Source organism: Monodelphis domestica, chromosome 2, assembly GCF_027887165.1.
Source record: "Monodelphis domestica isolate mMonDom1 chromosome 2, mMonDom1.pri, whole genome shotgun sequence".
Classification (NCBI taxonomy): Eukaryota; Metazoa; Chordata; class Mammalia; order Didelphimorphia; family Didelphidae; genus Monodelphis; species Monodelphis domestica.
The window spans coordinates 453,135,753-453,160,450 of record NC_077228.1 but is presented as its reverse complement, the minus strand read 5'-3'; positions in this window follow the sequence as shown (position 1 = coordinate 453,160,450).

Sequence of the window (24,698 nt, the reverse complement as noted above, 5' to 3'; positions counted from 1 at the left end):
TCTTACCTTCTTGCAGTTTTCCCTTTCATCTCCTTACTGGTAGTAATGTCTCTAATGAGCGAGTCATTCCACTTGGCCTGATATGTCTGTTGCTTCATTATAATCTTTACTCTCTCCACCACCTTCAGGTTTACCTGGTCTATGGTAAGGACTTTTATGATATTTTGGAAGAAAGTGGGATTCAGTATTGGAAACTGACTACTCCTGTGCAATATCCGCAATCTGGGCTTTTGAATCATGGCTCCTCTCCATGACTCAACTTAAAAACTCCTATGGAATTCCTCAGTAGGGTTGACTACTACATATCTAAACACTTAGTTTCATCAGTTTTCCTTAGGATCAAGAAAAGTTCATTTTCTCATAAATTTCCTGATCATTTCTTATGCAAAGATGACAAAAGTTTCATGAAATTTAATGTTTCTGTGATCACACAAAATCTGAAAGAGATATAACCTTGCCTTCTATATCTATTGCTTGCTTTTACAATCTTCAAATTCAAATACTGGTAAGGAATTTATCACATACTTTCACAGATCCATCTTATATTCAACTGAAATTTCCAAGAATTGCCCTTAGGTTCCAGAGTCAATCTCCAAACCAATTAGTCAATAGTCAATCAAATGCTCATTATGTGTGAGGACTGTACTTTATACACTGGGGACAAAAAGGAAATAAAATAATCCCTTCCCTCAAGGAGTTTATATTTTATAGAAGACCACATACATATATGACTACAAAACTAGATATAAAATAGTCAGAAAAGTGAGGTCTAGAACCTGAGAGATGGTTTCAAGCGTCATTGGACTGGCTTAAGTCACTTTCCACTGTTTGGTTTCAATTCCAAGGAACAAGGTAACTCAGGCTGGGTACCCCTGGTATGGTTCCCCCCCTGTCTATTTTATTTTGGTATGTTGACTTCCCCCATTATATTGTAGGCTCCTTGAAGGCAGGAACTGTCTTTTAAAATTTCTATCCACAGTGCTTAGCATATTACCTGGCACATAGTACATGTTTAATAAATGTCCATTGAATTGGATTGAAGGAAATTAAGGATTCTATGAGTGGTAGTAAGATGAGATTCTAGGCACAGGTAATAGTGTGAGTAAAGGTAAGACAAGATAGAATGTTACATGTGAAAAATAAACAGAAGACCAGTTTTTCTGGACCACTGAGTACAAGGGAAAAAATCATGGGTAATAATTCCGGAAAGGTTGGGATCAGGTTTGAAGGACTGTAAATAACAAAGAAAGAGTTCATATGTGATCCCCGAGACAGCAAAGATGCCTTGGAGTTTATTGAGCTTAATATAGCTTACCAATCAATAAATCAGAGAACAGAAGTTAAGCACCTCTTACATGACAGATACTAGTCTACAAAAACTGGAGACCAAAATATAAAATATAAATATCTCCTTCCTTTATTTTGATACCTGGGAAGTGTCTGAGGCCAGATTTGAACCTAGGACCTCCCATCTCTAGGCCTGGCTCTCAATCCACTGAGCCACCCAGCTGCCCCCTTGATACCTCTAGACTGATTATTTTGATATCAAATTGGGTATTTTGTCCATATAGATCTATACCACTTGGGAACTTTGGGAAGATCTTTAAACAAAGGTTAGATGACTATTTGTCAAGTATATTGTATATAGGACCATTATACATGTATGGGTTTGATTAGATTACCATTTAGTCTCTACCATTCTATTGGTCTTTGAACACAGTATTATTCTATTCTAAGAATCAAGAGATGTGAATTCTAGTTCTTTCCCAGATACTAGAAGATCCCAAATAACTTCACTATCTACCCCATACCTAGACAGTACTATCAGCTATAAATAATAAGACTTAAAGTAGTTAGTCATTTAGTTTAACCCTCTCATTTTAAAGATGAATCAACTAAAGCCCAAAGAAGGAAAGTGACTTGCTCAAGTTCATAGTTAGCACATACGAAATGGAAGAATGAAGAATCAAGATTTGAACTCAAATTCTATTCACTCCAAATCCAATATTCTTTTTATTATATCACCTTACTGTCTCACATATTCAACCCAATGGTCACATAGAAAGCTTCAAATAATATAACATGTTGAGATAGACTAAATGAGGAGATGGGGATTTTGGGTTCTGACTTTTGCTCTGCTACCAAACTAATTGTGTGCTTTGGTCAAGTTATTTTAATTTCTCATGGCTTATTTTCTTCATCTGAAAAATAAAAGAGTGAATGACAGAGAGAGAGAGAGAGAGAGAGAGAGAGAGAGAGTTTAGAAAACAATCCCTACTCTCAAGAATCTTGTATTCTAATGAGAAAGAGGAGCTGGAAATTTGAAGGGTAGGAGATGCTGGGTGGGGGTGAGGGTAACAAGATTGCTGGCAAGAAGGTGAAGAAGTCAAATGTAAAGGGAGGAATTGACATGGTGGTCTAGGACATACTTATCCATCTTAAAGATGAACTTCAGGACTGAGACATCTCCAGGGTGAGAAGGTTTGGGGGAAAGGTTCTAAGATTGAAGAGTTGAACCCAGGAAAGAAGAGGAAAAATGGTCCTAAGACTTAGTATTTGAACCAAAGGCAAGGTGGTAATGGCATCTCATGAAATGGTGGTTGGGCCAGAGATTCAGCAATCAAATAGGGGGTCCTAGAACAGAAGCATCTCCAAAGTGAAAATAATCCTTAGCCATCTAACATCTGCTGAGGTCGCCAAGTAATGTTTGTTCTAGTATTTATAAATCTTCACAATCTGACCTCAATCTGTCTGTCTGTCTGTCTGTCTGTCTCTCCATATATATATATATATATATATATATATATATATATATATATATATATATTTTATACCTTCCTTTCACCCATTCTATATTCCTGTGAAACTAACTCTACATTCCAACTCTTCAACATTCTATGGAAGTCAGGGTTCATAAAGGGGGCTATACAATCAGCCTGAAAAGAAAAGGTGAAGCCAAATTATGAAGGTCCTTTAAATGTCAATACATATTTCTTACTTTTGGTTCTGGAAATTCCTGATATCCAACAAGGCTCAACTCATGGACTTTCCTGTGAGAAAACTACTGATTCTATCCCTCCTCTTTTCCTAGAAATTAGTATTTTCTCTCTCTCTTCCTTAATTGCCCTGTGTATCTGTTTACATATTATATCTTCCTCTTCCTAACCCAACAGAGGAATGAGGGCAGGGACAGTTTAAAAATGTTTTTCTCTTATGAGCATGAATATATATATATATGCACATGTATGTACATATATGCATTTTAAATCCTTACCTTCTTAGAATCAATACTGTGTATTGGTTCCAAGGCAGAAGAGTAGTAAAGGCTAGGTTAAGTAACTTGCCCAGGGTCACACAGCTGGGAAGTGTTTAAGGCCAGATTTGAACCTAGGACTTCCCATCTCTAGTGTAACAGTTAAAATTTAGGGAAACTGAGGCTGGTAGAAATTAGTTTCTCTCTTCAAGGAGTATTATTTTCATGAGGTTTATTAAAGGTCAAGGGTTAAAGAAAATACAAGCAAGAGAAGCACATGCTAGGTGGGCCATGAGGCCCACCCAAATTGCACTCACATCATGAGACATGTCCATTTGCCAGGGGAGCCAGGAAGAGAAGAGTCCCTGCCGTGGGCGGAGACCCTCTAAATAATGATTTTGCTCTCAGTCCAGGTGAGAACCCCGTGAGATTACAAAGCACTCTGGGGAAGTGGAGCAAGGACTTCTGGGGATTGAAGTCCTGGATTCAAGTCTATTTTTACACTAGGCCTGGTTCTCAATTCACTGTGCCACCCAGCTCCCCCATGAATACATTTCTATAGGAGGCATTTAATAAATGTACGTTGGATTGGATATGATGGAGGATATGATTGCCTAAAGCCTATCAATTTCTTAGAGCAGGAATAAGATGTATTGGAGAAACTGTGCTCCTTATAAACAGAATTTATAAATCTCACATAACCTTTTACTTGTTGATTCTAGAAGAGGCAATCCCAAGATCTCAAACAAAGGACTGTGACTTTAGGCTTCATATCTCCCAGAGCTTTGCATTTTATGCTATTATACTTTCAGATTTATAATCCTACATTTAGGGCTGAAAAGGACCTCAGAGATCATTTCATCCAATCTTTCCCCCCATTTTACAAACTTAAAAAACCGAGGCCCAGAGATTTCTTGCTCAAAATCACACAGGGAGTAAGTGACTGGTTAGGTTTCAAACTCAGATCCTGTGATTCCCAATTGAGAACTTTCTGCTATACTACATTGCCTTTATTTATGGGAATTCCCAGTCTCCAGCAAGCTCAGCTCATGGGCTTTCTTGAGGGAAACCTTTCTTGATTCTATCCCTACTCTTCCCCTAGAAATGTGTTCTTTCTCTCCTCTCAAGTTGCCCTGTGTATTTTTATCTGTTTACATGTTTCTGTTTGCTCTTCTTCCTAACCCCACAGAATGGCTACCACTTCTTTATTTGGGTTGTCTGTCTGAACATGTAATACTGAGAATCATTTTTACATCATTCCCATGATGCTACAGGATATGTATATAACGAAATTATTTTTGAGCTACTAAACTAAAAAATCTCTACCTGCTCTTAGTTGTCCATTAGGGATGGTGTTCAAAACAAAACAAAGCTCTTTATTTGTTCTCACTTTTTGCCTACTGACCCTCAAGTGGGAGCATGCTACTTTACCACTAAAGTTGCAAACCCTGTGACCTTGATCTTCTTGGAGCAGTGAATTCACTGGAGAATGGAAATAAACAATGAGAGGCGGTTTCCATTCCGGTTCTGGCCCCACTAAGAAAACAGTCAGATAAGCCTTTGAAATCAACAAACTGATTTAGGATTAAAGTCCTTCCAAATTGTAGTCTACCAGGCTACCTACCTCAGAAGTAATTACCCAAGTAAAGCTGGAAGAAGTCATTTCAACCAATGTTTGGTGCCAGCTTAGTTCTGTAGCCTTTGTGATAATGGTAAGAGTGGAATGAAGGAGGAAGGGGTGGGAGAGGGAGAAGGAGAGATAGCGTAGAGTAGGCCAGCTTTGGGGGTGATGACAATGGAAAGAAGACTCCTTTGGCTATGCCAGCCAAAGTGAAAGAGTCTGGGTCTTTCCAATATGATCTATTTCCAAGGGTGGGGAGCAGCATTGGGAAGCCAGTAGGGTGTAACTCTTTGGAAGAATGAGAAAGATAAGGCTAGACTAGTCCCTGGTGATTACTTGCTTTGCTGGACCTGGTCTCATTGATGCTGTTCTCGTTGCAAGAATAGTTAGCTGTTTGACATGAGTAGCTAAGTGGTTCTACGCATTTGGATTTTATAATTTTGATTCTTCCCATTGCTAAGCCTGGATCAAAATAGAGCTCAAAATACCTGTGCTTAAGTTTTGTTTCTCCCTCCCTCTTTTCCCATAATTCCTGATAGGTTCCTTTTTGACTACTTGGCCAAGGGATGATATAGAAACTATATAATGATGTAGGACAGCTATTAGTCAGGTTGTTGAGGGATGGAAATGGAGAAGGAAAGAGAGATTCTGTGGCTATATCAGCCAGAGAGGAAAGTTTGCTCTTCCGGCTGTCTTTCCAATATAAGAAATATTTCTAAGTTTTTGTTTCCAGGTGTTTCAGGAACTGTCTGTCTATACATTGGCAGAAGTATCAGGACTATGGTAACTTAGTGGAATGTCTGCTGATCAATGAAAGTACTTATAAGCTGATATAGCTTCAAGACTGAATAAGCAAACAATGTAGGAGCCAATGTAATAAAAACACTTTGATGAGTTTACTTATAGAAGTATCAGGCTGGGTGTCAAGTAACCTAAATACGTAATATAATTTAATAATCATGCAACGAAGGTTGCAGGGGTAAGATAGGGAAGGTGTGGCCAAAACCTCATCTACTTGGAAGATCACTTCAGCCCTAAGATTCAGATCTTGGAAATACTTTTTACACCTGAGCCCCCTCCCTCTGATTGAAGGGCTCCTCAAAGAACCTCCATACTAGAAAGATATCTAGGACAATCATCTTTTCAATTCCCACCAGACTACACTCTTCTGGACTTTTCTATCATGCCACTGAGTTAGGAACCTTTTTTTCCTGCCCTCCTGACCTCTACTTTTTAACTTCCTTTTACATGTTGACTTCCCCATTAGAAAGTAAGCTCCTTGAAGGTAGGAACTGTCTTTCTTTTTAAAATTAATTATTTTAATTAATTAACTTAATTGTATATATGTATGCATATACATTATATATATATATATGTATATATATATATATATATATATATATATACTCACATTTTAGGAAGAAGTTTGGTAAACTGGGCAGCATCCAGAGGATAAGCCTGAAAGATAAAGTGCTTTGACACTGATGTATCCAAATTTCAGATAAAGATACACTAAAGAAACTGGGAACTTTTATCCTAGAAAAAAATTTACATGGAACATTATTGCTGCCTTCAACTATTTGAAAGGTTGCCATATGGAAAAGATTGATTTATTCTGGTTGGCCAGAGAAGACAGAAATTAGAGCAATGGGAAGATGTTGCTAAAAGGAAGATTTTTACATGGTACAAAGAAAACGTTCTTAACAATCATAGCTTTTCAAAAGTGAACTGGATTCTGTCAAAAGGACCCACTTGTTCTTCACTGGAGGTCTTCAAGGAATGGCTGGATGAACACTCAATAGGAACATTGCCAGGAGCATTCTTATTCACATGTTGGATGGACTAATAGTGTCTGAAATCTCTTTAAACTCAAGATTCTGTGATTTTTGTTCTTGGTATTGTACTTATATCTTCAGACTCTACCTCAGTCCTTCTTCCTTTGTCCAGGTTAAGAGTTAAAAAAAAAAGTGAGGGATGGGGAGAAGACTGGATATTCTCCAAAAGTCCCCAACTATAGACCTGAGCAAGAGAGACCAAAGGCTCCTTGCATCTGGGTCCATCTGTTCCTATCTTTATTCCAACTATTCCACACTTGTTAGCTCAGTACTTGGCTTCCTACATGCTGCAGCAGTATTTCATTTGGAGAAAAAAAGCATTATTGTGCATGATCACAAGGGACCCTATTTGACTTGGCAACAAGTGTTTTGGTTCCCTTTCCTTTCTTCCCACTGCTTTAGCTGCCAAGCTTCCTGAATTTCTATTTCAAATATAATTGGTTTTAGAGGGTCAGCAGAAACTGGTTGGGTTTTTTTAATGATAAATTCCAAAATATATAGCAGTGTCCCCCAACAGTGCTTGTGAAGAACTATTACTTTGCACACAAACATTTATTACATTTGGTTGGCTGCTCGAGTTTCCATTTCAGGGATCTGTGTGTGTGGTGGGGAGATAAAGCCTTAAGGCTTATCCCAACCTCCATATAAGCCTTGATTTATCAGTGTAATAAATAACCAGATACTACTTTTACAAATATCCCAAGCTCTTAGTCTAGAAATATGACTGAAATGATCAAAATAAATGATTCTTAAGTCAAAAAATGCAGGGTTTTTTAAAGCTTTCTGGTGAATCCATACCATTTTAAAGAGGGGTGGCCAATAGATTCCAGATTTTAGTGAGCTGGTTTCTCTTTGTGTTAAGAATAGGCCAGTGTAAAAGGTCGGGGAGCTAGGTGACTTAAAGAACTTTAGAAATAACAGATAATTCTTCTTTGCCCCACCACAAAGAGAGGAGGGTAATTTTTTTTTAATGAAGGATTTATTGAGGTTTTTGAGATGGGTACTGACTGAAAAGAGAAACATTACTGGCTACAGAAAAATCCAAAAATATACAGCCCTTCCACTTTTTTTAAAGCTTTCTTTTACCTGGAATTCTAGATGAATGAACCCTTGGAAATGCAATTAACTGAATCTCTTGCAATTGATTCTTAACACATAATGCCTGCTGAGACAGCAAAACCAGAAAGCAAAGCTATAATAGAGGACAAAGAAAACTCACCACATGTTCTCAGCCCTCTTATCAGTCACTTGGGATATGGCACAATACAACAGGTTTTTTCTTTTTTTTTTCTATTTAGCTTCATTCTTTAAACACATTTTTCCCTTAATTTTTAAAAAAAAGACTATGAGGTTCTCTAAGGGAGAATTTCTTAGCCTTTTGTGTGTGCGTGTCATAAACCCCTTCAGCAGTCTAATGAAATCTTATGGATGCCTTTTCAGAAGAATGTTTTTAAGAGCATTAAATCAATTGAATAGTATTACAAAGGAAGCCAATGGTATTCAAAAATAATTATGAAAACATTAAAAAATAAATCAATTATTTGAATTAATCATCATAATATATTTTTAAGAAAAAAGTTTGTGAACATCTTAAGAATCTCTTCTCCAAAGGAATATGTAACATATATAAATAGAAACAGCCATTCCCTGGGTAATATTTTCACTGCCACATTCAAGTTCCAAGAATCCATTTGTTACCATCAAAGCCATTGCTTTGGAGTCCTGATTTCCCCCTCTAAATTCCCCTTTCCCCACCACTCACATACAATCCAGAATTAAACATGATCTTACAGTAAGGCAGAAACATTTTCTTAAAATAGAATACAAGATAAATCACACAAAGAAAAACTAAATGCCAGAGATCACACCACTCAGCATATGCAACCTGGGGCTTGTGGATAATCTGAAACTGTGCTGGAAGTGTTGAATGCCTTTAGAAGCAATCTCTGATGTTCTCTATTACATCTGTTTTGGCCTGAATTCATTGTGTTTTGCCTCCAATTTAAAGATTCATTGTCAATGAGGTCTTATGGTTTGTGTTGTTTCCAGCATAGGTGATCGGTTTGCTAATAAAATTACACAATCAAAATGATCTCACACAATCAAATTTTACAGTTGAGAGAACTGAGTCCTAAAATAGAAGACTGGGGTTTAAACTGTTAAAAGCTAGAAGTGATATGTGTGATTTGCAGGAGGATATTACTGACCTAGATGATGAGGGAAGACTTCATAGAAGGATTGAGATTTGGTTTGATTTTTTAAAATGTGTAGAAATTCAACAGGCAAGAAGATAATCTTTTTTTGTTATTTAATTTATTCCTTTCTTTATTTTAAAAATCCCTCAAATTAATTTCCAATTATACTTCCCCTACTCCCATAACAACAAAACCTACCCAGAATATCTCCTGGGGACAATAAAGGACCCAAGTCTAGTCCTTATGTGCCCACCTATGCCCCAGAGAAATCAACATCTTTGGGATAGTTCTCCTTTTTGCTAGTAAGGATATAATAGTCTACTTTCCTATGGTTAGCAAACTCTCTCTTTCTCTTTTCTAATTTTCTATAAATCTGAGTCATAAAACACTTAGATTAAAAACATCCTTGTTTCCTGAACCCTGTCTATCTCATCCCTTTAGTACTATGTTCCTGTCTCATTTGGACCTCCCCTCCCATGTATTCTCTGGATACCCCATTCTATGTTAACAAATTTCCCTTCATATTAGACTTTTTGCTCTCATGTTCCCTTTCTTTTTCCCGCGATCTTAGAAACTTGACTCTCCATATAAACTTCTGTTTCCCTGGTCAATCCCAGATGCATCTTCTGTCATGCTTCCTAACCTGTGGGACCAGAAGGAGAAATAAGCATAGTTCTTGTTCCTAACAACTATTTTCAGACCCTTTTTACCACTATCATCTAGAAACTTCTTTGAATTTCACTCCATCAAGGTATACCAACCTATCCAGATCCCAGTGATAGTTATCTAGCTTCCAGCAGGTAATTTTTCCTCATTCTCAGAGTTCTATAGTATCAGGATTACAGCCTTCCTCATTACCTCAGCCTTTACCCTTATGCTTGATACTTCAACATATGTGTTGTCTTTCAAATACTCTGGCTTCACAGTTCATCAACCTCCTCCCCTTCACCTTTACTCTTCCTTAGGCACACACAAAGATGGCTATGATTACCTGCAAGTGTTTCATGTCTATGATATGATTCTGAAATTCTTCTAATTAAACATAGTCTCCTGTGGTTCTCTCTCCCAGTACCTCACTCCTCTATTTCTATTCTTCATCCTTCTGTGACCTCTAGTGAGTCCATTCTGCCCTGCCTTCCTAGTCTTTCATCCTTGATTTGACCTTATTTTTCTCCCTTTGAAATCCTGACCATTTAAGTTAACCAATTCTTCTTTATACTGTCTGCAACCCTCAAATCCTTTAGCATTTGTTCTTTATTATTGCTGTTCAGTCATATCCAATTCCTTGTTACCTCTTTGGGGATTTTCTTGGCAAAGATACTTGAGTGGTTTGCATTTCATTTTACAGATGAGGAAACTGAGGCAAACAGTATTAAGCAACTTGTCCAAGGCCACACAGTTAGCAAGTGTCTCTGATTCAAACTCAGGTTTTCCTGATTTTAGGACTGGGTACTTACTCCATCCACTTTGCCAACTAGTTGTCCTAGGCATACATTGCTGGCAAACTCCAATTCCATATTAAATCAACTATCTGTCTGCCACTTCTATTTTACTCTTATGTTGCTGAATGCCATTCAAAGAAGTCACAAAATTGTTGTAATTGGTCTACTACAAATATATTCCATCCAGTCCCAAATGAGCCCTTACTGTTGTTCACTAATCCTTATGTTCTTCTTTGATTGACATTCCCTGTATACTCCACAGCAACTGTTCTTAAAAGTCTAAGTTTGACCATGATACTATCTTGGTAAGAAGTTTTTTAATACCTCCCTTTTACCTTCAAGTTAAAATAAACACCTCTCTTTGATATTTAAAGCTCTTTAGAACTTGGCTCCAACCTATCCTTCCAAACTATCTTTCTATTGCTCTCCCTCACATACTATGCTCCATTGCCCTATTTACTGTTCTCTATATTTGACATTACATCTCCTATCTCCTGCCCCTATTGCCTGGAAGTCTTTACCATCTTACCTCTTCCTCCCTTCCTTATTCTTACGTCCCTTCAATGCTCAGCTTATATGTCACCTCCTACAAGGTCTTTCCTGATTCCTCTAGGTTTTTTGTGTGCTCATCTCTGAAATTATTTTTAATACATTTTTGCATTTACTTATCTCTTCCATACATGTTTCCTCGCCACCCTCATCCCTTTCCCCAGTAGAATATAAACCTCTTAAAGTCAATTTTTCTTTGTATCTTCAGGGCCCAAGATGGTTCCTGAAATATAGAATACATTGAATGTTTATATAATAAAATTCAATTAACTTTCTTAAGCCACCTACTTTATCTTCTATCTCCTCCCTCTTAGCAGAGGACCTCATATCATTCATTACCCATAAACTTGAGGCCATCTGAGCTGAGTTAACTCTTCTCAGTTTTGTACTTCAATTCCCTTCAGCTTCCCTAATTCTCTCCTTCTTTGTTCCAATCTTGAAGGAAAAAAGGTGGCCCTTTTTGCCAAGCCCTTACCTTCTCATTATGCACTTGATTCTCCACCCCCTCCCATCTCCTCCAGAAGCCTGCCTCTTCATTCATCTCTTTTCTTTTCAATCTACCCCTTTACTGGTTCTTTCCTTGTTGCGCACAAACATTTTCAGATCTCCTTCATCTTTTAAAAAAACCTTATGTAACCTTGCCAGCTATTCAAATATCATTCCCTATTGTCTCTATTTTTAAAGCTGAGAGTAAAAGGAAGTTTAAGAGGTAAAAGACCAGATAGAAAAACAATGAAAAAAAAGAACTAGTGCTATGCCTTGTCTTACCTAAGAAGCATGTTCAAAAGACCATTTCTAACACATGAAACAAGAGTCCCTTACATATCAAAATATTCACATCAATATTTTTCTTGAGTGAAAATTTGAAACAAAGTAAGTATCTAGACAATCCAAGGACTTATGATGAAAAATTCCATACATTTCCAGAGGAAAAACTGATGGGGTTTGAATGTAGAGTGAAATATACTATATGTTTCTTTTTTCTTCATTTTTTTTTTAATTTGAGTTTTCCTCTATAAAATGACTAATATGGAAAAATAATTTACATTATTGCACATGTAAAATATATATCAAATTGCTTAACATCTCAAGGTGGAGGGAAGGAGAGAGAGGGACAATTTGGTTCTGATTTTTAAAAAGACAAAAGATAAAAACTTTTTTCTATGTAATTGAGGAACAATTAAATATTATAATTATTATCAGAGAACCACTGAGTATAATGTATTTTATATAAATACACATGTTTATATAAATGTATTTATACATGCAAAAACACATACATGTATATGTATGTCATATATAAATACATATAGAGACAAATACATACATATGACCAAAAGTCAAAGAAAAAGGAACCAAACTGATACAAAGTAATAAAACCTAAGAAAATAATATATGCAATAACAATGTAAATGACAACCATACTAAAAAGATAGTTTTTTTCAGATCTAATGCATGCATCAGTCTTGTTTCCAGAAGAGAAATAAAGAAATATAGTTCATTTATCTCCGTAAAGTGATTGAGGAAACTGCAGAATGTTGCAATACTGTTAAGTATTAATTAACATGTTAATCAGTTGAACTAGATTTTTTTCCTTTGTTACAAGGTAGAAAATGATATAGATATTTTGGTAAATGACTAGAATATTTTTTAAAGTAGTAATAAAACTTTTAAAAAATAATATTTTATGTTTTTCTTTAATTGCCTGAAAAAAATTTTAAGCTTGATGGAAATTTTTACCCTTTGTCCCTCCTTTTTCTCTCCTTTCCCATGTAGACTAAGCAATTTGATATAGATTTTACATGTTCAATGATGTAAAACATCTTTCCATATTAATTATTTTGACAATGTATTAGGCCATAAAAATTTCATATTCAAATGTAGAAAAGCAGAAATATTAAATGCTTCTTTTTCAGGCCATCATGCAATAAAAACTACATTCAAGACTTCCGGGTAAACATGGCTGCAATCTAGACACCACACGCTTCCTCTCCCCATCACCAAATGAAATAGACTACATCAAAGGAGCATAAAAATCACCTTTGGAGGAACAGAAGGACTCCCCAGTACCCCACAGAGGTGAAGGTACGTGGGCTTTGAACATTTCCACACTATAATAAGAAGGAGGAAAAGCTTGCACAGAAACGTGAACTGAGCCAACCTTCACCTCTCCCCCCCACCTTTCCCCACCAAACCAGAGTGAGCTACTGGAGCACTGTCTGGGGGGGCACTCCAGGGTCCTTGGGATCTGGGGACTGCCAGGAAACAACGTCTCATGGCAGTTTCATGGGAGAATCCTGCGCTGAGCACAGGGGGCCCAGGGAGCTGTACTCGGGGCGGTTGCACTGAGCATCTGGGTGGAGCTAAACACCAGGGGTGGACCACGCGCTGATTATCTGGGCGGAGCTGAACACCTAGGCGGTTGGACTGTGATCAGGGGCCCCGGGCTCTAAGAAAGCTCGGAGGCTGGGAAGAACTAGTCTGAGGCAACCTAAATTCACAGAAAACCCGCCCATATCACCCAGACCCCAGACCAAAAAGGAAAGGGGAATAAAACCACCAATGGGATGGCTCACATGGCCCAAAATCAAGCCTCCAGGAAGAAAGGGGAAAAGGTGACTATTGAAAACTTTTATGGCGGGAGTACCCAAGGAAAAGAAGAGAATGAGGATGAAATCCAAAAAAAAATCAGAACATGCCTCCCAAAATGGAAACTATGAACAAGTTCTGGAAGATCTCAAACTGGAGCTTACCCAAAACATGTAAACCTTCTGGAAAGAAAAATGGGAGAAAGAGATCAGCAGTCTGATAGATAAAACTGCTCAATTGGAGAAAGAGCTGGAAGCATCCAATAGAAGGGCAGACAAAGCTGAAAAGCAAAACCAGTCCTTAATGACCAGAATTAAGCAACTCAAAGAAAGTGAGATCATAAAACAGCAAGAATCAATAAAGCAAACCCAAAAAAATTAATGAATTAGAAGAAAACATAAAATATCTCACTGAAAAGGTCATAGACTTGGAAAACAGAGGAAGAAGAGACAACCTCAGAATTATTGGTCTCCCAGAAAAACCAGAGATAAACAATAACCTCGATTTTATTCTACAGGAGATTATAGAAGAAAATTGCCCACATGTTCTGGAGCAAGGGGGCAAAATAGAAATAGAAAGGGTTCATAGAACACCCTCTATACTAAATCCCCAAAAGACAACCCCCAGGAATGTAATTGCCAAATTCAAGAGCTTCCAAGAAAAGGAGAAAATCCTACAAGAAGCCAAGAAGAGGAGCTTCATATATAGGGGGGCTCCCATAAGGATCACACATGACTTAGCGGCTAACACATTAACAGACCACAAAGCATGGAACACAATATTTAGAAAGGCAAGAGAGCTGGGTCTCCAACCAAGAATCATAACTTTGAACGTGAATGGGATGAACTCACCCATAAAACGTAGACAAATAGCAGATTGGATTAGAACCCAAAACCCTACCATTTGTTGTCTTCAAGAAACACATATGAGGTGGGTTGACACTCACACGGTTAGAATTAAAGGTTGGAGTAAGACCTTTTGGGCCTCAACTGATAGAAAGAAGGCAGGAGTTGCCATCATGATATCTGACAAAGCCAAAGCAAAAATAGCCCTGATCAAAAGGGATAGGGAAACTAGAAAGAGAAATCCCATTCAAAATTACCCTAGACAAAATAAAATACTTAGGAATCTATCTCCCGAGACAAACCCAGGAACTATATGAACACAACTACAAAACACTCTCCACACAACTAAAACTAGACTTGAGCAATTGGAAAAACATTAACTGCTCATGGGCAGGACGAGCCAATATAATAAAAATGACCATCCTACCCAAACTCATCTATCTATTTAGTGCCATATCCATGGAACTTCCAAAAAAAATTTTTACTGATTTAGAAAAAACCATAACAAAGTTCATTTGGAAGAACAAAGGATCAAGGATATCCAGGGAAATAATGAAAAAAAAATACAAAGGAAGGGGGACTTGCAGTCCCAGATCTCAGACTATATTATAAAGCAGCGGTCACCAAAACAATCTGGTACTGGCTAAGAGACAGAAAGGAGGATCAGTGGAATAGACTCAGGATAAGTGACATCAGCAAGACAGTATATTACAAACCCAAAGATCCCAGTTTTTGGGACAAAAATCCACTATTTCATAAAAACTGCTGGGAAAATTGGAGGACAGTGTCGGAAAGATTAGGTTTAGATCAACACCTCACACCCTACACCAAGGTAAAATCAAAATGGGTGACTGACTTGAACATAAAGAAGGAAACTATAAGAAAATTAGGCGAACACAGAATAGTACACATTTCAGACCTTTTGGAAGGGAAAGACTTCAAAACCAAGCAAGACTTAGAAAGAGTTACAAAATGCAAAATAAATAATCTGCAATACATCAAATTAAAAAGTTTTTGTACAAACAAAACCAATGTAACTAAAATCATAAGGGAAGCAACAAATTGGGAAACAATCTTTATAAAAACCTCTGACAAAGGTTTAATTACTCAAATTTACAAGGAGCTAAATCAATTGTACAATAAATCAAGCCATTCTCCAATTGATAAATGGGCAAGGGACATGAACAGGCAATTCTCAGCCAAAGAAATCAAAACTATTAATAAGCACATGAAAAAGTGCTCTACATCTCTTATAACCAGAGAGATGCAAATCAAAACAACTCTGAGGTATCACCTCACACCTAGCAGATTGGCTAACATGACAGCTATGGAAAGTAATGAATGCTGGAGGGGATGTGGCAAAGTAAGGACACTAATTCATTGCTGGTGGAGTTGTGAATTGATCCAACCATTCTGGAGGGCAATTTGGAACTATGCCCAAAGGGTGATAAAAGACTGTCTGCCCTTTGATCCAGCTATAGCACTGCTGGCTTTGTACCCCAAAGAGATAATAAGGAAAAAGACGTGTACAAGAATATTCATATCTGCACTCTTTGTGGTGGCCAAAAAATTGGAAAACGAGGGGATGCCCATCAATTGGGGAATGGCTGAATAAATTGTGGTATATGTTGGTGATGGAATACTATTGTGCTAAAAGGAATAATAAAGTGGAGGAATTCCATGGAGACTGGAACAACCTCCAAGAAGTGATGCAGAACGAAAGGAGCAGAACCAGGAAATCATTATACACAGAGACTGATACACTGTGGTACAATCGAAGGTAATGGACTTCTCCATTAGTTTCAATGCAATGTCCCTGAACAATTTGCAGGGATCTAAAAAATACTTTCCACAAGCAGAGGATAAACTGTGGGAGTAAAAACACCAATGAAAAGCAACTGCCTGACTACAGGGGTGGAAGTGATAGGACTGAGGAGAGACTCTAAATGAACATTCTAATGCAAATACCAACAACATGGAAATGGGTTAGAAACAGGAATACATGTGATAACCAGTGGAATCGCGCTTGGGCTATGGGAGAGGTGGTGGGAGGGTGGGGAGGGAAGAAAAGAAAATGATCTTTGTTTCCAGTAAATAATGTTTGGAAATGACCAAATAAAATAATGTTAAAAAAATTACATTCAATAAAGGTCCATGGAAGAAGAAATTAAGAATTAATTGGAAACTCAATAATCCAATTCTAAAGAATAAGTGGGTCAAAGCATAAATCATAGAAACAATCAATAATTTTATTAAGGAGAATGTCAACAATGAGTCAACATGCCAAAATATATGGGCTATAGCTAAAGCAGTACTTAGGGGAAAATTTCTCTTTCTAGTCATTTACATCAATAAAATAGAGAATAAACAGATTAATGAATTGGTAATGCAACTAAAAATTGGGAACTCTTTTTTTAAAAAAAGAAATGAATCACAAGAAAAAAATAATTTTTAGACTAGCCTCAAGGACCTATTTGGCAGGCATGCAGTGATAATGTTTTGTTCCTTTCTGTTCTAACTTGTAGTAATTACATGGTGATTGTTTTCAGCTTCCTTTGCCCTCCCAGGTTTCCCTTTGTGCTTCCTGGCTTGCCATCTCTCTTGATCCAGCCCTAGGAGACAAAGCTCCCTACATCTAGTTAGAAGAGGAAAGGGAGGGAACAGGAGGTATTCCAAGCAGCAGCACACTTTATAATATACTGTCAAGATGTGGGGCCACCTTATGCATGCATAGGTGAAATAGTAGACTGACTTTCATATATGATGTTAAAACTCAAAAAGGGTCAATAAGGGGGTGCAGTAGATAGACTGCCAGGCCTTGAAGACTCATAATTCCTGAGTTCAAATTTAACCTTAGATAGTCCTAGCTGTGTGACCTGGTGGAAGTCCCTTTACCTTGTTTCCCAAAAATTCCTGATCTGTAAATTGAACTGGAGCAAGAAATAACAAACCACTCCAGTATCTTTGCCATGAAGACATCAAATGGGGTCAGAAAATGACAGATATGACTGAAAAACAGAAAGCCCCTCAAATCTCTATGGATCACACAGTAAAGCAGAAAGAAGATCTGAGGATACTGAATTTGGAATCTGAGAAACTGAGTCTGAATTCCATCTATAGTTTTTGTTATTTATATGAATTTAGTCAAGTCATCTACCTTTTCATTTCTTTCTTAAAAACAAAACAAAACAAAACAAAACAAAACAAAACAAAACAAAACAACCTTACCTTCTTTCTTGGAATTGATACGAAGTATCAATTCCAATGCAGACTAGCAATAAGGGATAGGCAATTGGGATCAAGGGACTTGCCCAGGGTCATAGCTAGAATGTGTCTGAGGTCAGATTCTAATCTAGGTCATTCTATTTTCAGACCTGGCTTTCTATCTGTTTAGCCACCTAGCTGGCCCCTTCTATTCCTTAGTTAGGGATAATGCCTAAAGTACAACTATTCCCAAGAAAGAACACCCAATAATTTTATATAGTCACATGCAAGTGGACCTTCAAGAAAACTACCTCTCAGTCAAGATACTCTTTAGGTATATATCCATTCAAAAAGTCCCGTGGCTTAGAATCTGTCATCAATATGTTTACTTTTACAATGGAAGAGAAGGAAATTAACATTTATTCCAAGAAAGATTACATAACATAAATTTGTATCAAGCACAGTCATTAGGGTTGCATAGCCTTCTCTAGGGTACATTTAGCAGCTTGTGAGTAGGAATGAAAAAGGACAATGGTAGGGAGAATCCAGGTAGGGATTTGGTAAGGTAAAGCTGAGTATTAGGACAAGGGAGCAAGGGATTGAAGGTGACTAAGAAGATATGGTCAACCCTAGAGTCAAAATTGTGAAGGAAGGGAAGGGAAGCCAGAGCTGGGTTGAAAGCCTTGGAGAGCATGGCAGAGGGCATGTACTAGTTAGGGATTCAAAAATAAAAGAGGGGCAGTCTAGTCTCTGCCCATAAGAAGCTTATCTTCAAGTAGGAGAACATTACACACAGAGGATGCAAAAGACTTCATAGATATTTTAAGTTTTTGCAATCTTAAGTTTCATTGGCTTAAAACTGAATTAAAATTTTGGGGACACTTGTATAGGATTTAAATGCAAATCAAGTGGAAAGACCCAGTGGTCCTTGGGATATAGTAGCAAAGCCAATAGTAATGCATCTGCTTTGGTGTTATTGTATAGGTTTAAATGCAAATAAGGTGGAAAGACCCAGTGGTCCTTGGGGTATAGTAATAATAGTAATGCATCTGCTTTGGTGTCATTTCCGTGAATAAAACTGCATCTGTTTTTTGATGTTGAGCTAGATGGAAACACCAAGGACTTGGTATAAGAACTTTCTCTCTTAACAGGTCCTGTATTTTCTATGGGCAAGGAAGTGGGGAGCTATAACATTTGCAGAGGAAGAACTTCCCTGCTTATTTGCTTCAGGGGTTCAGCTAGGAGTAGGCAAAGGGTGCTGTTTTATAAATGTTTATTGAATCCAAACTAATTACATGTATGGAAATAATTTTGTAGTTGATATTTAAATATATTGTATATGTATGTGTGTATACGCACAGAGAGATACATATATGCAATGTGTCACCTGATAGAATGTAAACTCCCTGAGAAAAGAAATTGTTTCTTCCATTACTTTGTGTTCCTGACATTTAAAATAGTGCTTAGCACAAAATAGACAGGTGCTTGTTGATTGATGGATTGAAATTAACCATCTGTATCCCATGATTACACATATTATATTCTTATTTCAGGTCATGTCTCAAATGACAAATGACCACTACATATGATAAGGTAAGTTGTGTTCTAGGTAAGGGAATTCAATTTACTTTTAAATGTTGTCTGTAGCTTCCCTCCCCCTCCTCCTGGTTTATTAAGGCTTACATGTTTAAAATGGTACTAGGACTGTAAAAAGACTAACTTTTGAGTGTGTCTTGACCATTGGCTTATGCAAATATAATAAAATGTCAGCATTAATCTGGTTCAGTGAAAATTCACTATAATTATAATGCATAGATTCCACAAAGTCAGAGAAGTCTATTAGCAATGACTTTTTAGCAAAGGAAACTAAATCTGTTTATATAAAATACAGGATGTGAAAACTTGATTTGTTTAACCAAATATATGCATCCAGTATTTCCATTTTCACATCTTGTTGTGGAGAGTGACCTGAATAGGAGTGAAATTACCATGTTTTGTCGAGCTGATTAGCTTTAGAGAAAATGATTGAGTAAGTGTGACCCTTGTGTCAATTGGGAAATGACAACCAGATGAGAGGAAGTGGTGAGCAAAATTTGTCTCTCTAATGTGCACTATGTATCCAATTATCTGGAAAACTTGAGCCCCCTCCTCCACAAACTACTTTTGCCACAAATAACCTTATCACAAATACCAATCTGATTTCAGAGCTGAGGGAGAAGGAGGCTCAATTTTTTTTTGTTTTTGTTGAAAACCAGTCAAAATGTATGTTATCCAATCTTTCAGGAGGAGTATCCTCTGTCATATTGCAATCATTGCACACGAGGGAAAGAAAGAAAGAAAGAAAGAAAGAAAGAAAGAAAGAAAGAAAGAAAGAAAGAAAGAAAGAAAGAAAGAAAGAAAGAAAGAAAGAAAGAAAGAAAGAAAGAAAGAAAGAAAGAAAGAAAGAAAGAAAGAAAGAAAGAAAGGAAGGAAGGAAGGAAGGAAGGAAGGAAGGAAGGAAGGAAGGAAGGAAGGAAGGAAGGAAGGAAGGAAGGAAGGAAGGAAGGAAGGAAGGAAGGAAGGAAGGAAGGAAGAAAGAAAGAAAGAAAGAAAGAAAGAAAGAAAGAAAGAAAGAAAGAAAGAAAGAAAGAAAGAAAGAAAGAAAGAAAGAAAGAAAGAAAGAAAGAAAGAAAGAAAGAAAGAAAGAAAGAAAGAAAGAAAGAAAGAAAGAAAGAAAGAAAGAAAGAAAGAAAGAAAGGAAGGAAGGAAGAAAGGAAGGAAGGAAGAAAGGAAGAAAGGAAGGAAGGAAGGAAGGAAGGAAGGAAGGAAGGAAGGAAGGAAGGAAGGAAGGAAGGAAGGAAGGAGCAAACAAAGAGAAAGAAAGAAAGGGAAAGAAAGAAGAGAAAGAAAGGAAAAGAAAGAAAAGAGAGAAAAGGAGGGAGAAAGAAAAAGAAGGAAGAAACAAAGGAACAAAGGAATGAAGGAAGGAGAAAGATGAGAATGATGATGAGTACGCTGGATGGTGGACTTGGGTTTTCTTTCTACTTGTTTGGTTAGATTATGAGGAAATTGTTTTAGAAATATGAGACTTGCAAGTCATTATCAAGTAAATATTAGTTCCTACCAGTAGTTAAGGAAGGGATGGGGAGTAGAGGAGAAAAGAGAGGAGAATTTTTATTATGATTCCATTGTGTCTACCTTGGTGCTATCTAATAATTATCAAACTATGCTGCGATTATTGCAAGCTTGAAAGCATTTACATTATAATACTTTGTGTTTCAGTGGCATACTTAGGAATAACTAAGCATGTGTCAACTAATTCTGTTTAGAAAGGACAGTCTTTAACTGTTTCCAATTATGATGAGAAAATTGATTTTTCACATCGACCAGGAGGATGTGTGATAGACAGCCTCCTTGAACCTGTCCATGATAACAAGTGTTGTTTTGCTAGGTGCCTCCAAGCCATAGATTCTTAGGGGAAAAAAAAACAAAACAGAAATGTGTTTATCTAAATGATGTTTTCTGCTTGAATTGAGCATTTTGAAACAGTTGTTTATTACCTTAGAGGGGAAATAAACATGTTTCAACCATGATAAGACTAGGTGCCACACTAGCATTAGAGTAAGAGTAGACATACTCCTCAATCCTCTTTGCTAATTCAATATCCTCCCTTTGCTTCTATTACTCAACTACCTCTCTTCGTTGAGGTTCACTCCATACATCTATATCAATCTATCTAGATGCTGATTGCAATCATCTCCTTGGCCTCTCAAGTCATTTTCATTTTTATGATCTACATAACTTTCGGGAGGTCATTTAATTCCTTTGTGCCTCAGTTTCTTCATTTGTAAAAATTAGATGGATTTGCCTTCCAATTCTAAGTCTAGGAATTCAAGTCCTCAAACTTTCTTCCTGAGTCTTCTCTCCTCCCTTTTATACTACCTTACTTGGGTGATCTCGTCAATTCCAGTGGGTTCAATGATCACATTTGATGCCCACATCTAAAATCTAGCCCTAACTCCCTTCTGAGTTCTAGTCTGGAATCATCAACTGCCTCTGTGACATCTCAAACTGGATGTCAAGAGAAACATTTTTAACTCAATATATCCGATATTGGAATCACCTTTCCTTCCACTCCCTCTCATCTATCCATCTTTCATAGTCCTCTTCTTCATGATCCAGTGACAAATTAATAAAAGAAAAAGACTTTTTATCAAAAAGGCAGCTTGAAAATCTAACAGACTCTGGACTTAGAGAGTCTGGATTCTTATATTGACTCTTCTATTTAATATCTTCTGTGATATTGCTCCTATCACTTAACTTCCCTAGGTCTTATCTCTTCAGAACCTTCAGATTTTTCACCTCTAAATCAAGAAGTTGTACTAATTAGCTTCTAAGGTCACACCCAACTCTAACTCTATGATTCTTTGTGCCTATGAATGTCATGAAGAGAGTAGCATTTCTTACACAGACTTTTACATTAACTGGGGAGGGGGAAAACCCTAAAAATTCAAATTAATTACTCTATAGTGGGCAAAGAAACAAAAAAAAATGCTGTTTCTACCTGACATAAAGTATTAAATTCACTCAGAGCTTCAATTTGAGTTTTCCAAGTTATTATAGGCAATTATAAAATTAAAGAGTAGTTGCTGAGTAACCTGTTGGTCATTGTGAATCTAATCCCTTTTCCCCTCAGTTCATTCGCAGGTCCTACACTGAGCAGCTAGAGTCTTCTTTATCTTTCTTTGTCTATACCCCTCGGTAAACTAATTCAATGCTATCGTACACACTACCCTTGATTCTTTTGTCCTATTGTCCCATCACTGATCACACTTTGCTAAAATCCAACACTGGATTAATCTCACCATTCACTTCTTTTGCTCATCTTCATCCTTGACTCCTGACTCTCACTCATCTCATATATCCAGTCTATTGTCAAATCTCATCTTTTCCATTTTCATAGTATATCTCAGAAGTCCAGTCAGACAACCACAATGGGAATCCTTACCACCTCTTGCATAGAATGCTGCAAGAGTTTTCAACTTGGCATCCCTGACTCAAGTCCTTCCTCCCTTGAATCCATCTTCCATTCTGCCACCAAGATGATTTTTCTAAAGTGTGGACATAACCATGCCATCCCTCTATTTCATGAACACCAGTGGTTCCAAGATCAAATATAGTATCTTCTTCTTGATATTTAAATATCTTCAAAACCTGGCTCCTTCCTCATTTTTCCAGTACTTTTATATCTTATTCCTCTCCATGTACTCAATAATCCAGGTACACTAGCTTCCATGCGGTTCCTCAAATATAACACTTCACCTTTTCCATTCCTGTTTAGCTGTCCTCCATGTCTGAAATGTTCTGCCCTCTCACTTCTACCTCTCATTCATACTGACTTCCTACACCTCAAATGTCACTTTCTATAGAAGACTTTTTTTAACCCTTACCTTCTGTATTAGAATTGATATTAAGTATTGGTTTCCAGGAAGAAGAGCTGTAAGGGCTAGGCAATTGGGGTTAAGTGACTTGCCCAGAGTCACAAAGCTAGGAAGTAGATTGTAGAAGGCTTTTGCTTGGTCTCCCCAGTTCCCCTTCTAATTACCTTAATCTATTATTATTACTTATTAATTTGTTATTATTACTTACTTACTAATATGCTATCTCTTTTTATTAGAATATAAAGCTCCTTGAGGAGCTTTGAACTTTTCTTGATTTCACAATGTTATATGTAAGCAAGTACTTAATATTTATTTGATGAAATGAAATAGAAACAATGTGATCTGGACAATTTCACTTCAATCCTCCTGAATCTGGGAGGATTTATCTTATCTATAAAATTACAAAAATTATAAAAATCTATAAAATTAGGAGGTTATGCTGGAAGACCATTCAAGGTCCCTTTCATTGTTAAATCTAATTATTCTCTAAATGCCTTCCTTGTCAGAAGGAATGGAGTGGAGATGAGTGGGTGGGAGGAGGAAGGCTAAAAGATCTCTTGTGATCTCTTTCAGCTTTCAAATCTATGATTCTATGACTAACAACAGACAGAGCCAAGAAAAGCATTGACCATGACTAGGATGCAGAGGTCTCAGTTTCATGCTGAACAAAGGAACCCTAACCATCTCTGGCTAACAAAACAATGTTTGATTCCTTTGGCTTGTTAGCTTACTTTTAATAGGGCAGAGGAAGGTGGATGATCTCTGTGATTCTGTGGTGCTTTTATCCAAATGAGCTTAAAGCATGTCACATAATCTCATATATCTGTATGAAAGTAGCTGATGTACTTATTCAAAGAAGAACAAAGGGGTTAGAAGAGGTTATTGCTAAAACTCCCCTTTTGGCTCCAGGCTTGTATACTTAGAATGAATAGATGAGCAGCAGCATGTTTCTGAATAGGGAAGAAGCAAATGACTTTGTGGAAGCAGAATATAAGTTGTGTTTGGTGTTAAGGAGTGTGTTTGGAACAATATCCTAAATGCTCCCCCTCCTGTTTCCCCCTCCATCTTACTCCTCTGAAAATTATTCTCTTTTTTTTCCTTCAAATATATCAATACAGTATTTAAGACTTACTTGGTTCAGGAGAATAAAAACTTGAGTTGTTAATTTGTTCTTGGTTGCCTGAATATCAGAAGCTATAGGAAGCTCCATCCCCTCTCTGATGTTTGACTGGTAGACCACCATAAGTAACTAAGATGTGGAGGAGTTTCACTCAACTGAATTAATTCTCAGGATCCTTAATATCTATCCTTGTTGAATAGCTTTCTGTTGTAACTAAGCAAAACTCCTTTAAAAAAAACTGTTGAATAAACTAAGAATATGTCATTTCATTCCAATATAAGATGTAAATGATCAGGGTACCAGCCTGATTTACACCCCAAGACCATAAGGAAAAGGTGACCTTGAGCTCATCTTCCCATGGAGATAGAACAGAGAATGCTTTGCCTTCCTACAGTAAAGCTAAATAAGTAGTTTTCAGCCATATTCCTAATGCTCCTAGACCAAGATATAATTAAATATATTAGTTTAGAATTTAATTGTGTATTCTCTGTGCAAGTTTGTGCTTGATATCCTAGAAGCTGAATCTAAAAACAATATCAGATTTTATTAATTTTTTATTTTGCATATTCAGAGCTAGAAGCTCAGGAATTTATTAGTTATTCATGAGCAAAGTAAGATATAAATT